At 36.4% G+C, this 13036-nt stretch overlaps 1 protein-coding gene across 3 annotated transcripts in view; it reads left to right on the top strand.

Moving 5' to 3' along the window:
- The window catches only part of LOC146005264 (uncharacterized), a 374131-nt gene that overhangs the window by 81196 nt on the left and 279899 nt on the right, over nucleotides 1-13036 (top strand). For all 3 annotated transcript variants that reach the window (XM_083144366.1, XM_083144364.1, XM_083144365.1), the window contains exon 2: nucleotides 7764-7798. The gene's annotated coding sequence lies outside the window, so the exon portion shown is untranslated. The remainder of the gene's footprint in view (nucleotides 1-7763; nucleotides 7799-13036) is intronic.

The raw sequence follows: 13036 nt of genomic DNA on the forward strand, positions 1-13036 counted from the left end.
ATAACATGTCTCCATTATCTGCCTGACCATAAAGATTTGATCCGTAGTGGATCTGTTTGGTCTAAAACCATACTGATAATCCCCTATTATTTCCTCAGTCAGTGATGACAATCTTCCTGCTAGAATCTTTGCAAGCACTTTGTATATTACGCTCAATAGGGCTATACCTCTATAGTTCTCACAGCAGGTTTTATCGTTCTTTTTATGTATAGGGCAGATTATTGCCATACTCCATTGATCGGGCATCTGTTCATGTTCCCATATATCAGATAACAATTTGTATATATACTTTATTAGTTGATTTCCTCCGTTCTTAACCATTTCAGCAGTGATATCATCAATCCCTGGGGCTTTGTTATTCTTAAGAGAGTTAATAGCTGTTCTAACTTCTTCTAGTGTTGGAGATGTTCCGGTTTCGTCATCATCGTCCTCTGAGTACTCCTCTTCATCGCTCAATTCTAGACCTGAAATCTAGCTGACTAAAGTATTCTGCCCATCTCTCTAAGATCTCATTTTTCCCGCCTATTAGGTTTCCTACTTGGTCTTTACAGAAAGCTGTCTTCGGTTGGAAGCCTTTCCTTATATCCTTCAGCCTCATGTACATTCTCTTTACTTGCTGATTACTATTATATTCTTCAAGTTCCTCAATCCACTCTTTCTCAAAGCATCGTTCCTTTCTCCTGCACACACAGTCTGCTTCCTTTCTTTTAAGTCTATATTGTTCTGTGTTATATCTGGTTTTCCTATTAAGCATTCTCTTTCGTGCCTCATTTATTTCATTTATTGCTGTTGTACATTCCTCATCAAACCATTTACCTCTTCGGATCTTCGTCTTCTCTCCCAGCACTTCCTGTGCTGTTTCATGTAGGATCTCCTTTATTATACTCCATTTCCCTTCAATACTTTCGCTTTCCCACCTTTGACTTCTTTGTTGAAGTTGGTTGCCTACCATTAAACGGAATTGTTTGGCAATGGCTTCATCTCTTTGTAACTTCTCATCATCATACCTTGAGGTCACTTTTGCTCTTCTTCCATCCCTATATGTAGCTATTCTCTGTCTGTATTTAATGCGTACTAAATAATGGTCCGAATCACTGTCTGCTCCTCGACAGCTTATAACCGATTATTGTTAAGACTTTTCCTCCGGAACGAATGAGGAGAAAGAACACTTCACTCCTCTCTTAAGTAATAGACTGTTCTGAACTTTTGGCGCACAAAGAGGGCAGTCGGCGAAAGAGAGTTACAGCGTCTGGTCTTTGTGGTTGAAGTCCGCGCGTGCGTTGCTGGAAAAACGCGAAAAAAGTTTGCAGTCGTTCGAGCTGTTGACATTTTTTAGTTTTCATCACCGCGAGACCCAAAAGTGCTTAGATAGTTCGAGCCCAAAGGAGAACACGAATGGTGAACTTGTAGTTTGAAAGACGAAAAGACTTGTAGTGTGATGAATCGGCGAGAGGTGACTTCTACCGGACTTTTTAAGGATACAGACAGGAGGAATGAAGTGGAAGTGCTAACCAGAAGTTGAAGAATACTAGTGCTCAGTGATTTGATAGTGAATATTCTTTAAGTGATGAGAGCTCTCAAACATATGGCCTTTTTAGCGTCGATCGTTACAAAGTTAAAAGTACAGCGCTGAACTATACAACCGTGAGTAATAATTTTCAATGTGTTATATTAGCTTCTATCTTGTGTTAGTTTTTAAGTATGGTTACATTTTTGAATCTTCGCCGATACAATCGGGGCATTCTCTGTATATCCCTGTATCTGGATTTTCAGTATAAATCAGGTGAAGGAGACTTACCAAGGACCTCCTCATAATTGTTTAATGTTAATTAGAACTTCAGAAATAAAAGTTTGTAAAAGGTTATTTCCTTTTCTGCTTTATACAGCAAGTCAGGTTTTGTAAAAAACTGAAAACCCTATTTAGCTTGAACGAAAGCAGTAAGCTCATTCTTAAGCTAAATACAACTTTTAATGTTATATGGTGTCCGAAACTCCCGGGAGGTGCCTTAGATTGTCTTGGTGAAAGAAGAAGTATGAGGGGTAACAGGCATTGTGTTGCGTCGTTGTCGGCAATGTTTATGTAAACATTCATCGTTGTGTTGTAACTCTGGTCAGTGTGTGTCGGCAACATGGTTTGCACAAAAGGAAAGACTCCGTCGGAAAAGGACTTTGCACCCGAAGTGGGGTGGGAGGAAATATTGGATTGTTGTGGAAGATTGTTGAAAGTAGATGGAGCCATAGAATGTTTGGGTTGCAAACAATGGCTGCATAAAGACTGTATAGGAATGAGTGAGGAAGAGTATAAAGAACATGAAACTGATATTGATAAAGATTTTTTCTGTGAGCGATGCAAGAATCGAGTTGAGAAAGAACCTGCCGTTGAAGTAAAAATAACGGAAAAAGAACAGGGTGTTTCGAAAGAAAGTGACAAAAATGTATCTCACGTTGACGTTGGTCGGGGAAAGAAAAATGAAATTTTAAGTAAAGTTTTGTCGCTTATGGAACAGAGTAGGCTAGCGCAGGAGAGCTTTTGCCTAAAATTGGAAGAAAATAAGGAACAAGATAAGCTAAAATGGGAGAGATTATACGAACAAATGGAACAAAATAGGTTAGAACGGAGACAGGAAGAGGAAAAAGATAGGCTCCTGCAGGAAGACTTATACAGAAAATTGGAGCAGAAAGAGGAACAGAATAAATTGGAACTCAAGGAAATAATAAATGCTTCCATGCAAAAAATAAATGACAAGATGGAGGAAAAACTAGGCGTTTTGGAGGTGCAAGTCACTAGGATAGAAAAAATGGAGGACGTTATGAAGGAAGATAAAGTATCATGTCAATTTCAGACCGGAATTAATGAAGTAAAATATGATTGTAATAAGGTCCGTGACAACAGTGAGAAGATAGAAGATAGTTCTGATCAATTACTAGTGGCTATAGAAAGTAAACAAAGGGAGACAGATTGGAAAGTGCAGGTTCTAGAGGAACGAGTGTGCGTGTTGGGAATGAAAAATCAACAAGTTGAAGATGAGTCACTCGGAATACAGCAATCTCAGGAAGTGATAAGTAAAGAAGAAAGTTTTCACGAAAAACCTGAGAAAAATGATATGTTTCCTGAACTGAAAGAATGTGTAACTTTAGACGTGACCGTACCGGAAATGACTCTGATCAGTAGAAGGAAGAGAAGTAAAATGAGGCTTAGATATATTTCTGTAAAGAAAAAGAAGAAAACGAAGAGAAAGAAATTGAAATCTGCAAAGAAAGTTGAGAAAGCGTCAATGAAAGTGAAGAAGAAAGTTCGTAAAACATCTAAGAATGTTAGCGCAGAAAGATCAGACACAAGTATGAAAAAGATGAAACAAGAAAAGAGGGCAATGCATTCATCTGATGAGGGTGAAAGAAAGTCCCAAAAGAAACGAGACAGGATAGAATGGAAGAAAGTTAAGAAGAAAGTTGCTAGTGATGATTCTCATAGTGAGGAAAATATACTAATGGACAACAAGAAACGAAAAGAAAATATTTTAAGAAAAAGAGATAATACAAATAGTTTTGGCAGACTAATAGTTTCTCTACTTCACGAAAGTTGGAAGAAGAAGATGAAAAATGAAAAGCAGAGAGAAGGGAAGAAGAAGAAGAATAGGGAAAAAAGGCATGATAGCTACGACGAACAGGGATCTTTAGAAGTGAAAATAACAACCAAGACGTATAATTCAAGAAGAGATATTTTGAGTAGTCGATTGATAATGATGTTTTCCTAAAGTTGGTACATTTTATGTAAAATATCGAAATTTCCATTTCACTTGTAGAAATGTTGATAATGACTAGTTTATGTAAATTTTGATAAAATGATGGAAATTGTTCAAATGTAAATAAGCTGTCAAAAAAAAATGTTTGTATGTTGTTATGAGCCAAGTATATTGAAAATTGAGAAAATGAAAAGAAAAAGATATTTAATGTCAGTTGTTTTGTATAAATTATGTGAAAACTAGTTGTGGTTCGATGAAAAAAAAAAAAGTATTGATGGTTGGTAAAAGTGCTGGTAAATATTATTATTGTCAATGAGCGGGTAGATATTGTAAAATTGAAAAATAGCTTTGTTAAAATTAAAGTAATAAGATAGAAAAAATGGAAGTAAGCCTCAAAATCGTTAAGAATAATGAAGAACAAATGAGAAAGAAGATGGAACAGTTATGCTCAGAAGAAAGTTATTTGAGGAAATTCTTTGGAAAGCAAGGTTAAATAGCATTAATAGAATGATGAAGTGATGAGAGTTCTTGGACATAGCTATATGAGGTAAAAGTCAGTGTGTATTAAGATATAGTGCGAGAGAGGCACATATATCAAAGGTCGAAGGCGGACCGGAAATTTGGAAAAATATATAAGGTCGAAGGCGGACCAGAAATGAAAAATAGTAGGTCGAAGGCGAACCGAAAATTATTGTACTTACGTAATAAAGAACATGCTGATATTTAAGTGAAAGATTATGTCCAGAATTCTGTTGCAAGTTAAGAAATAGTTTGTTAAAAAGATAAGCGACGTATGGTAAGATGTAATTTCCTAAAATTAGTAATTTGAGCATGCTGATACCTTAAAGAAGAAAAGAAAAGAAAGGTAAAGATCATGACAAGAGAAAGGAGGATTACTGTTTTAATTTAATGAGTATGATGATATTTTGTAAAGATAGAAATCAAAATACTTTTGTAATATTCTTCACTTACCCGCCTGTACCTGCTCTAGTAAATGATTGAATCACAACATGAAGAAAATTTAAAATTATGGAATTGCAGAAACATTAAAAGGAGAATTTATGAAAATAAGTTAAAACAATTAGAAAACTTGCAAAACAATTTGTGATTCATTGAAGTTACTTGTAGTAGATTGATAAATTATGTAGTAATGGTTCAAAGTTGATTTTATGTAATGTATGAAGGTATATATGTAATGAAAAGAAATTGAGTAATATGTTTATTATGCTTCAATGTATACAAATTGTAATTGTGTATACTTTCTTGAGATTATTCTTACTATGTGATTGTAAGAAATGATTGAACAGAATTAATATGTGAAATTGAAGGAAAATCTATATGTGTTTACTATGTTATAAGATATTTTGAAATTGTAACCTGAATTTTTTTTTTTTAAAATAAAAATGTATGTACGAGGGCTGGTCAAATATTTAAGGAGATAAAGATACTTGGAAAGACATTAGCTCTCCTTGATCAGTCCATCTAATGCCTTTTTTGGGGGAAGGGACATCTATAACCGATTATTGTTAAGACTTTTCCTCCGGAACGAATGAGGAGAAAGAACACTTCACTCCTCTCTTAAGTAATAGACTGTTCTGAACTTTTGGCGCACAAAGAGGGCAGTCGGCGAAAGAGAGTTACAGCGTCTGGTCTTTGTGGTTGAAGTCCGCGCGTGCGTTGCTGGAAAAACGCGAAAAAAGTTTGCAGTCGTTCGAGCTGTTGACATTTTTTAGTTTTCATCACCGCGAGACCCAAAAGTGCTTAGATAGTTCGAGCCCAAAGGAGAACACGAATGGTGAACTTGTAGTTTGAAAGACGAAAAGACTTGTAGTGTGATGAATCGGCGAGAGGTGACTTCTACCGGACTTTTTAAGGATACAGACAGGAGGAATGAAGTGGAAGTGCTAACCAGAAGTTGAAGAATACTAGTGCTCAGTGATTTGATAGTGAATATTCTTTAAGTGATGAGAGCTCTCAAACATATGGCCTTTTTAGCGTCGATCGTTACAAAGTTAAAAGTACAGCGCTGAACTATACAACCGTGAGTAATAATTTTCAATGTGTTATATTAGCTTCTATCTTGTGTTAGTTTTTAAGTATGGTTACATTTTTGAATCTTCGCCGATACAATCGGGGCATTCTCTGTATATCCCTGTATCTGGATTTTCAGTATAAATCAGGTGAAGGAGACTTACCAAGGACCTCCTCATAATTGTTTAATGTTAATTAGAACTTCAGAAATAAAAGTTTGTAAAAGGTTTTGTAAAAAACTGAAAACCCTATTTAGCTTGAACGAAAGCAGTAAGCTCATTCTTAAGCTAAATACAACTTTTAATGTTATAAGCTATCTACTTGTAGTATATCAGAGGCATGTCTTATGTCTATCAGCACATGGTAAATTTGGTTTTGTGTTACACCATCGGGTGAACACCATGTCATTTTCCTCACGTTCTTCCTTTGATGCCAGGTGCTTCTAATGACCATTAAGTTACACATAGCCAGATCTATCAGTCTCAGACCATTATCATTTGAAATTTCATGCAAACTTTCCTTTCCTATAGTGTCTTGGAATGCTTCTTCGCGTCCAACCTTGGCATTAAAGTCTCCCATTATTATCTTAATGTTATGTTTTGGTATACGATCGATTACCTGATCCAGCTGCTTTCATCAGCTTCCTTTATTTCCTGAAAACTTTCATTTGTCCACCATTTTTTCAATATGGCGGACTTAGCACATGGGTAATCGCCAGGGACTTTGTTGTTATTAATGTTATTAAGGTGTTATATACCAAATTTCAGTTTGTTTTGAATTAGTTCCTATATTTTGCAAAAAATGTCTAGTGACTGCACTAATAATACATGAATGGTTTTAAAGTGGATCATGAAATATGAATAATTTTGAAATGAATAAACCGATTGTGTTTACGCATGCGCATTCTTGAATGGTTTATCCACACATTGTATCTAATATGTAATCATGAATTCCATCTAATCATCCCCATCATCACGACTGGCCTAAATGAGAAGAAAAGAGACGGAGAAAAAGGACAATAACCACTGAAACACGCTGAAACTTCCTATGACAGAATTTTAGTATGATGAGGATTTGAATGATATCGTTTATGTTATTCTGTAGAGTGTGTCTTGTCTCTTGTTTTTTTATGTAATCGTGTACGGTAGGGACACCACGCAAAATTTCATTCATGTTGACAGGGAGCATATTGAACACTGCTGTTCCGACATACACTCAAATTACTGTTTCTTGTTACTTCAGCGCCACATATCAACCTGGTGGTGAAAATTTGAACTTCTTTTCATCAGCATTTCTTCCCCATTGACTCCATAGCCGCCTCCACTGTACCAAATAGAGAAAATGTAACAAAAGTATGGAAGAACTTGCTACCAATTTGTTTAATTAATTTGTAGCAAGGACAACTGAATTCGCCTCGTAATTAACTTCGAGGACGAAAATGGAGAACATCCATTCTACGCTGCGAGATTTCAGAACCATAAATTATTTTGTAAGGCCATATTTTATTCTAATTAATTGTGCTCTCAGAATTGTTATCTGTTACTTTTCCAACTCGTTTAATTTGCTTTTAAGATAATTTATGATCATTCTAAGTAATGAGTAGTGGCAGGCGCTAGCACTGGTGTGTGTGTATATTGTGAAGGTAAAATTTGGTTGGGATCGGATATAAAGCATTAGAATAGTTGTACTTATAAGTTAAATCTGGTATCAAGCCTTTGCAGTTATGCTACCAGAATCACACAAGAGATTGGCGTGTTGCATACCTCCGCCCCTAAAATCGGGGGAGCTTGTAACTTTCAAACCTTATCTCTTGTGCTGTGGATGCTGGCAATGAGAGAGGATTCAGGTGAACTACTTACTTTACTAGAAAGTTTTGTTTTGTAATTGCAATACTACGCAACCTGAGGTGATCAGGGCATACCGAAAATAACTAGTTAACTGGAAACAGGATTTGTTTTTATAATAATATATCGTTCTTTTTCTTTCCAGATAACTTCAAGCGGATTATCTGCAGCACCGAAAAGGTATGTGACGTATTGCAAGATATTATTTTTCCATTTATATTGTCTGAAAGCAAAGTTACTTGAGAACGGGAAATCTATCAGAAAAATATATTTGAATCTCCACACACAAAAAGACAACCATTGCTGAGTCATCGGCACGTCACACTGATCCAGAACTTAAAGACAGTATACGCATGATGTCTGTTCGTGTCATTTACTTACTTTTTCAGAGTTGTTGTAAGAGGTGAATAGATAACATCTATATATCACTCGCTATAGTGGCATTAGAGCATTTGGTCACGTTCAAGTAACAATATTTTACGTAAATTACGTATAATAGGATTAAGTATAGGAAAAATGGTGCTAAATAAATACATTGCCCCTTATCGTCCAAACCATAGGTTCTGACAAAGGACGCCCTCAGAGTGGGGTCAGGGTGGCACTTGCCCCCTAAGATATCTGGAAAAAGTAGCGATATTTTATCTCAGGGAATATTGTTTTCTGCGATTTTCAGGCTCACAGTTACAGCAAATGACTGCCATATCGAAAAAATAACAAGAGAATGTTTTCGCAAGATACATTAGAATCATGTTGATTGCCGTAACTGGGGGGGGGGGGGGTTGCGGATACAAAAAATTTTGGTCGAGACGGACGTTCAGGAATAAAAAAATTATCCATTTCCAGACTTGATCGGAAAATTTTCAGGTGAAAATCTCGAATTGTACACACTGTTTCTCCTTGAAGGGACTGTTTTTGCACTTCTGGAATAAACACTCTTAATTTCAAGAAATTTCAGCCACTAATAGAGCTGAAAATATCAAGAACATCGGAACTCCACACAAGAAGTTCATCTTCCCCGAAAACATCTCTGACAGTGATACTATTGTTGCTCAACAAGGATTTTAGAGAGACTCCAGACAGATTTGTATGGTATGTAGCGGTAATTCCCATAGCACTTTGCTTGGGGACTGGTGGATTAGTGCCTGGCCAGAAGCAGTACACAGACTACAGCCCATTTTCTTTCTCTTCAATCTACTAAAGTGGCCACACGATTGTCTCAAAGAACAGGGAATTTACAACAGGTTTCACTCAGAATCAAAGTGGCTCTTATTGTTTAATGGCATCTGGCGGAGGTCTACAATGGAATTGGTCATCTTTTCGAGGAAACGAAACGTTAACCGTAATTTCTTTCGACTGACTGTTGTTATTTTTGCAAGGCGGTCATTAAGAAGTGATGGTTCACCATAAAGTGGAAACTTTCGCTGTAAACAATTGCTCTATGGCACAATTAAACCTGAAAGTTTTTTTAGGGTCAGTCAATAATTATCCACACTTTTGCTGTAATTTTCTTTAGGTTGGCTATACTGCTTTCTGCGTGTGAATGTCAACAGACTGCATTTGTTGTCACTTTAGGGCCAGGCATTTCGGGGTGTCCGAACCAAGTGTCTCAGTAATAATAACAATAATAATAAATTAAATTAATAAAATTATAATTTGTATTCATTTAAATAAATATTAATTAAATATGTAAATTTATTAATATCTTATTATCATTACATGAATAAGTAAAAAGACCGAATAAGAATAGAGATATAACGTCATGTATTCATTACGTGTAGTTAAGATCGCCAAAATGTTAATAAATACAACTGTCCTGGCAAAGAAATTAATGTCAAATAGATGAATAATTGAATATATATTGAATAAAAGAGGATTTTAGCTCTCGTTGGCGAAAAGTAAAGTTCCTGCTTAATATTTTATGCATATTATCATAAACAGTAGTGTAGAAGCATAAATCTTTGGGACTGTCCTTCAAAGTTGTATGATCCCAATGTAATCCTTGCCTTCCAATAAGTTCAGAGGAAATGATAACCATCAATATATACAATGAATGTTAAAGAAGTATATTTTCATTATTTAATTATAGTACTCGATAAGTCTTTTTGGGAGGGTCCGGACCCCCTGGACTCCCCTAAATACGTCATTGTTTAGAGCATGTTTGACCTTCATCACTTATTGTCTTTTCTTGTTGTTGCGAGGTATACCGCTTCCCGTTCTCACAGAAGAAGAAGAAGAAGAAAACAAAATAAGTGATGATGGTCAAATATGCACACACTATCGACATGCGCGCGCAGGCAACAGTATGGCCAACGTCAAGCAAATTGCAACAAAGTGTGTATAATTTATTGACTGTCCCAGTATTTATGCCAGGTTCAGTCAGTATACACTTTCTCTTTTATTATCGAGAAATTCAACTTTGAATATGTTGATTTTTCTCAAATTACTATTATATTTTACTTAATCATGAATTTGTGTTGATAACGCCCAAGTTCATTAACAGAACGAATGATGGCGCTAATGTTGTTTAAGCCTTGAATTAACTTACAATTACACATAAATTCATAACATTTTTTAGTTACAAAACAAAGAAAAGGGTGTTCATAACACATTTTATTTTCGATCATTGTCATGTTACAACAAAATACAGAATGATGTAATATAGATATTAAGCTCTGTTCGTTACGTGAAGATATTAACCTTTCTATGACAGTACTACTACGATTTTTTTTACGTAGTAATCAGATTTGGATTGTTCACTGTTTTACTAGATTGTACTATTATTAGTGTGGGTCGTAGGTCCGAATTCTACGTGTCTTTCTGTTAGGTTTATCATCTATTTAGATGCATTAATCTGACAAATTATAGCGATCCTAATTTAAGACTTATAGTGACAGTGTTGCCATTTGGTACACAGCAGAAGACGGTTCCACCACGCATTGAACGTCTGCTGAAGCACACACCGAATCAAAAGTTAGTGACACCGTTACTGTTTATTACGAGAGCGACGATTTCAATACAAATCAATGACGTCAAGAAACACTAATTTTAAGAGGAAATAAGTAATTTATTTTCTAAAAAAATGTAGCATTAAAGTGGGCTTGACATTGGAGAGTGTCTTGGTTTCGAAGATTCTCATTAGAGTAATTTGAGAATGCCGTCATTGTCTGACGTAAATTCATTTCTCATGTGCAAGTTTATTCCTTCTGTTTGTAAAACCTTCATTGATGGTTCACAACAAAACCATGCTTATAAATCTTAATTTTAAATTTCTGAGTTAGATGTTGTTTTTTTCCCCCATAGCCATTTTAATGACACCCTGAATAAGGGAATTATTTTGCTCTTTGCAGAACTCAGTTTTCCACTCAACTTATTTAGAAGATACTGTCTGTATTTTCTTAGATTCTTCTTTCTTCCTTCGCAACCATTCATCTTCTTCACTCCACCACGCATCAAAAAATACCAAAAACGAATTAGGCCAATTGGAAGTTGAATCGTAAGCAAACTTTCCACTCCGAAATCTTCGCCGTTAAAACACGCCACAATGGAAAAGGAGGGGGGAAGTTTCCATTTCAATTGCCTGCAAGGCGTTTACGAGGCACCTGCTGGCTGCCATTAAGCCCCCTCCCCCCTTTCGAAAAGACGTGACCGGAAAACGAAGAAGCTGGATGAGATTGCCCCTCCCCTGTCTCACCCCCCCCCCAACCCTTTCGTTTCGGAATACCTCTCGGCGTTATATAGACCCAACGGTTTTCCGTCAATTTTATTTTGCTGGAGAAAGCTCTTTTCTGCATAATTCCAGTTCTAATGGCGCAACAAAAGAGTTCCCATGAATATAAAATTCAATTCTCTTTCCCCGTGCAAAACTGAGGCCCCTTATGTGAATGCGCTATTTACTTGCAAACTCTTAAGTGCCTAAGAGAAACAGTTATCCACTTTGGAAGTAAACGGTTAAGTTACTGCTGTAGATTTGAAAATAACTTCAAACCCCCATTTTCCTATTGCATGCAGGTGCGGCTCAAGAAAAACATTTCACCCCCCACCCCACTACTTTTTACCCTGTCCCCCATCTTTCTACCCTGGTCCTCCAACTTTCCACCTTCCTCAAATAAAAAAAATGACCATGTTATACAGGGTGTCCACAATTTTTTTTTACAACTTCAAATCTAAATAACTAAATAATGGAACGAGGTATCTCAGTTCTGTTTCCTTCATTTAAAAGATAAACTCTCAATTTTTTTTACCATCTCAATGCATCTCTATGTGTGGCTCCCTGTTGCCCGTAGGATATCAAAAAGGCGCCAATGATTTGATTGTGCATAAGACCACACCACACATTAACCTTTAGGCTTTGGCGGTCGATTTCTCGAACCCCGTGAGGCTTTTCAGACCCCCAACTTCGACAGTCATGTCGATTCAATCATTTATGAGAAAAGGAAACACACTGTGCCTTCTCCTGTGGAGTAGTCATTTTGTGGAAATGTGACGTCACATCTTCCACACTTACTCAATGTACCTGAGAAAACAGTAAAGAAAACTTTGAGAGTTTCTCTTTTACATTAAGGCAACAGAACTGCGATACCTCGTTCCATTATTTAGTTGTTTAGATTTGAAGTTGTAAATATAATTTGTGGACACCCTGTATATTTACGGTTTTAACGCCCAAAAATTATGGCCTTATTTTTAAAACACCTTAAGTGTTAGTCTTAAAGAACACATTTATTGTGGGCATGTTTTTATTTAATTTTAGTATCTAAATACTTGTATCAAAGTAACAGTAATCTGTCAGCTTAAATTTCTACATCATTTTGCAATATACGCGTACTTATTATGTAGTGCAGCAGTAACTTCGGTAAATTCTTGCCAACAATAAATCCAACTCTTTTTAAAATAAACAGCCACGCACCAAGTGGAGGCACAGTTGTGGTCCGGATCCCACTTTAAACTGTAGGCCCAGTCCCGATTAGCCTTTCTGTGCATAAAGTGAACTTACAAATAAACTCAAACAGCCACGTTAATGCGATCAGAAATAAGGTTTTGGCGTTAATGAAGGGGGGGCACCCCAGTCCGGGGCCCGGCTCTTAAGCTGCCCCTTCTCTTTTGATATCTCAAGACAATCTGGAACAAGGGTTTATGCAGAATTTTTCATCCTGGGGTTGTAAGTTTTGTATTTAGGGCGGGTGTAATGGAAAATGTTGGGCAGAAATGAGCATAAATTGGTGCTTTGTGATAAAAACTAGGAGAGTGTTAGAGGGCTGTTAGGCATGGGCGTCCGAAGAGTGGGGCAACGGGGACCCCCCCCCCTTGCGTTTACGAAATTGAAGAATTTTGATAGCCTGTTGCGCTAAGTTTAAGTAAATAGATAATTTGTACTTTCTGTGCATAAAATTATCACAAAATGTTTCGAAGTCCATGTTGCGT

Source organism: Lepisma saccharinum, chromosome 23 (genome assembly GCF_977018435.1).
Source record: "Lepisma saccharinum chromosome 23, izLepSacc3.1, whole genome shotgun sequence".
Taxonomy (NCBI): Eukaryota; Metazoa; Arthropoda; class Insecta; order Zygentoma; family Lepismatidae; genus Lepisma; species Lepisma saccharinum.